Raw genomic sequence first — 4998 nt, forward strand, 5'->3', positions numbered from 1 at the left:
CTCGTATTTTATTCAACGTTATATATGATACGTACCTTCCATCTTGCTACTTTGTGGCCGCGTAATGCTTGACTTCAATAATATACGCTATACATTTTGCATGCATCTCAAGCGACTTCCTTGGCTTTTTCGAGATGGACTAGCGAGTCGAACATCTGTACAACGACTATGTACATTTACTCGTTATTCGAGAAAAATATCATTAATAACATTAACGAGAAAGCATGCAATGCTGGAGAGAAAAGTAAAAGAAGAAGATATGAAATTAAAGAAGAAAAAATAAAAACAATTATTAAATACAAATACCGTTTGATAAATTAATTAAATTTCAAGAATTCAGTGCGAAATTATTTTATTAAAAGATCGTCTGATTTTAAGCGGAAACGAAAAATGTAGATATAGTCTGACAATGAATTATTTACATTATATTCTCTATCGCAAACATACAATTAGAGTATCGCTAATAAATAAGTTAAGTAAGTTAATATATAAAGTAAATATGTAAATTTTAGCTAACAGATTTTATTTTTATTATTAAATTAAAACAGTAAAAACAGAAAAATGAATTAATTCTTAATATTTTCTTATAATTCTTTATGTTTCAAGAATTTTTATTTCTCCTTTTTTTATAAAATAAATTTTATTTATTCTTTTTTTATAAAATAATTTTATATATTCAATTATTTGAAAATAACTGTGTGGTTCAAATTATTTACAATTAATTATGTTACAATTTATTATTTACACTAATTAATTATGAAACATGAAATGTGAGATATAAATATAATCTTAATAATAAATATAATCTTGAAATATTTGTACATTATTCAGTTTTCAGATTGTTGTGAAATATTGTACAATATTTTATTATTTAAGATAAAAATTTTTCTCTACACTTGCCATGCATATCAAAATATCACAATATTAATATACGTATGTTATATCATTATACGTAGTATTATATCATTATACGTAGATATGTTATGTAGATATATTATAGATATGATCATGTGTTGACAAATATACGAATCAATTAGGTTATTTAATTATACTCTGAAAAAACGAATATCATATCAATATTAGGTTATTAAATTACTTTGTAATTAAATATTAATATTGCTGATAAAAAATATGAACAAGATTCATGTATTATGAAAAACAGGACATAAAATAAATATGTAATTACACATTTTGAAGTAGCAATTTTACATTGGAGAATAAATTCTAAATTAATTTTAAATGAGATAAAAATGTTCTAATATACACAAAAAGTGCTAAGGTTGCAATCCCATGTATGCTTTAGTTATCGTCATTTTACACCGTAAAGTGCTTGTGTCGACAAAATGTAGCCACAATCGTACAATTGCAGAATTTTAGATGATCGTTGAAATGTATGAATAACGGGAATAAATCGTGCAGATGGTCGTATATTCGGTGCATTCGGTAAATTGCCGGCCGCGGCTCACACCATTTGTGAGAGACATACGTAAATAATGCATAAAGATTGGAGCATTATCTTGCAACTTTAATGGTCGTGATACGACATTGTTATCGATTATATTATATAATGATATTATTATGTAAGTATATGTATTTTGGCAACTATATTTCCTATCTACTTAAAAAGAAAAGAAATCGGCGCGGGCGTGAGGAAATTTTACGAAAAATAATAGCAGATTCGTTGTTATTAAGGACGCAGTTATATTTCGTGGCATGGCGATTTTTCAAGCTACAATGGACTGAATTTTTTCCTTTAGACAACGCTCGTTTTCACGCTATTGAAAATAAGTGACGCACTTAAAGCAGCAGATAAGACACGCGCCTCCCATTTTTCTATTTTCCAACGCGACACGCGGGAAATGCTTTAAAGCGTACGTGGTTGAGCCGGAAGTAAATGTACCAGCTGTCTGGCCAGGCTCCATTTGGCCATTTATTATTTATGAGAAGGATAGTGAAGAGAGGAATGGGGGGCGAGAAGTTGTGCCGGCCATCCGACCAACAACATCAACCATCCGGGAAAAAAATCTCTTTTTCGCGCTTATCTCTTTTTAGGAACGCCATTCGCTGAGATTCATCCACCGTGAAAGGGAGAATACTTGACGGGAGAATATGTCTCTCTTTTCTCTTTTTTTTCTACTGCGTTTTAAAAGCATCCGTCAGATTGAGCCAACCTAGCCTATTATAGACTGCACTACTACAATGCAATGTTATTATGTTATATCTTATATATAATCAATTGAAACAGTCAAATTCTTTTTCGAATGAACAATTACATATGGCATGTATGTCTACTAAATAAAGAGACTGAAATTCACAAACGGTTATTTTAACCACTTCAGTTTTTCTAGTGGTAAACTCTTGCGGATATTATTCGCAGGATCTGGTTCGGGCAGACCAAAGATCTACGGTTGAACAGAAATACATAGAAAAACGAAGTAGCTAAGAGAGAAAAGGGAAAGCTTTGGAAGTGCAAGCAAAGGAGCGGGGAAAAGAGGTGATTGCTGGTAGTGGGACGGAGCACTGTTCGAAAGAAGACGACGAAGTGAGAAAAGGCTGTGGGAAAAGGTTGAAAAGACTAAAAAGAAAAAGAAAAAGAAGAAAAAGGGATGGAGAAGAAAGGGAAGCAGAAAAACCGATCGTTGTCAGGGAAACGAAGGAAATCTGCATTTTGTCAAACTGTCGCTTGGAAGTTCGCGGGCACGTCCGGAGCATGGAGAGTAAAAGGTGAGGGTGGGAGGACGGAGCAAGGGATCGTCAAGTGGCAGGAATGGAAAAAGGACGAGCAATGGCGCGGCCTGGCCCCCGAAGAAGGAAGCGGCGAAGTTTCGACTCTCTGGCGTGCTGTTATCTAAACCCTTCACGTAGACGTCTTGAGTGGATCGAAGGCTGCTCCTTGCCGGGAATATCGGTGCATTACTTTTGATAGGAATCCCACAGACGGTAACTCGCTTCGTCTAATTGACAGCAAAGCGTTGTCTTGATCCTATCGTGAATATAAGAATCGAAAAAAGATATATAAAATGTGTGCCTTTTCAATGAAAAAAAAATCTATTATCACTTATTATTATTCATTATTATATCATATATACTTCATTACATGTACTTAAAGCAATACTTCATTATTATACATTAATATTGTAATATCAAGTGGAAATAGCATCGCAGATCGTACTCATTTATACGTCTCGATTAATTTTTCTCAATAATCCGGAGCAATGTAATGATTACTGAATTTGATATTCGTATATATGATTTCATATATGTCAATATCATTTAAAATAATTCTGGAATTAATATAACTATCACATATAGCTACGTCTATGTATAAATTACAATTAATTATATTACATTAATGATCTTATTTAACAATAATTATAATGATGATTATACGACATCAATAATACAGAACAATTTTTATTTTTCTATTATATTATATTAAATCAATTAAACTCAAGTAGCCATATTTAACATCAAATACGCCGCGAAGGCACAAAGCAAAATCTTCCTTTCCAAATGAGTATCCTATCGGTATTATTCGCGATATCACCCTCTAGAAGAATGAACTCATTACGATAAATGCAATGTCGATGACTATTAAGAAAGACAGGTACTTTCAGTCGTGTCTGCTCTTCGGCTCCGATAAATTAAATCTTTCTTTCGATCTGCGTACACTCTCTCTTTGTCCTTTCACTTCGGGAACGGAATCGTATGACTCTGATGGTGACGAAGATGGTAGGGAAGAAGCATCGTTTGCTTGGCTGCTTTCTTGGTAATCTTGAAGTAGGGTATAACAGTACGAGCATTGGTCCCTTGCCAAGCGACTTTAAACTTCCTTCCTCTCCGAGAATTGGAAATATCCAGAAATATCTTTGTCGACGCGAGTCTTCAAGATTATAGTAATGGAAAGCAGAGAGGGGGCACTCGTAGAAAATTCGAATAGCGCATCAATATCAAATACGCGAGAAATACGTAAAAGTATAAAACTTTGTGATCAGTGCTTCAAGACTTAAGATTTTCATCTCAGAGAAAATTTTGTTTAATATTAAGAAAAAAAAATTTTTTTTAACCTGCAGGAAAAAATGATACAATATAAATATACGTGTATTTCAAATCTGTTAAAAAAATTCTGAAATAGTTGAAGCTATCATCGCGCTTGAGAGTCGATATTATAGACATACGTGTCATTCTCAACAGAAACGACGAGACATTTTACGAAACTCCCATCTCTTTCTCGCACGATCTTTCGAATGCGTTTTCTCGAAAATGGAAATATGGCCTTCGAGTGTCGTCGTTGGCTTTAGAGCTGGCGCGTCGCAGTTAAATCTTCCTGAAACGCAATACCTTCTTTCTGTACGCAAGACACACGGTCTCGCTGGATCAAGCGGCGTGCATTGCAAGCACAGCTGCACGCTCTTGCTGAGAGTTCGCGAGCGCGAGATGCATAACTCTCAATTTGCCCGTCGGCAGACCCGATATTACTTCCCTCGTATTCGATACACAGGGTGTTTCGCTATAGAATGTTTTCAAGAATACTATTGTCAATGTAATTCACAGAATTTTTATATGTGAAAAAAGAAATTTTTTCAAAAATTTTGTTCGCGAGAGATTATTCGAATTCCATTATTAATATAATATATGTATACTTATTCAATTGTACTCAACAATTATTAATTATTAATAATATAAGCTAACGCAATGTAATCTAAATGATGATAATAATAATAATAATCGTTACAATATTTATATATAAAAAAATTGATATTATTTTGATCTAGAAAGAATATTCTATTGCGGGACACCTTGTATAGTTCAACCCGCTCTTAGATATGGGAAGACTATACCCTCGGAAGTGGGTGATACTTCAGTAGAATGGCTTGCTACGTCGTCGCTAGGCTCGTCGATATTCCGGATAGTTTTCCACTGGGAAATGCGTCCGCCCATTTTTCTCGAAACGTATAGAAAGTTGGAGCGACACGTGGATGTTTAACCCTAAGCTGC

The sequence above is a fragment of the Atta colombica genome, unplaced genomic scaffold (genome assembly GCF_001594045.1).
Source record: "Atta colombica isolate Treedump-2 unplaced genomic scaffold, Acol1.0 scaffold172, whole genome shotgun sequence".
NCBI lineage: Eukaryota > Metazoa > Arthropoda > Insecta > Hymenoptera > Formicidae > Atta > Atta colombica.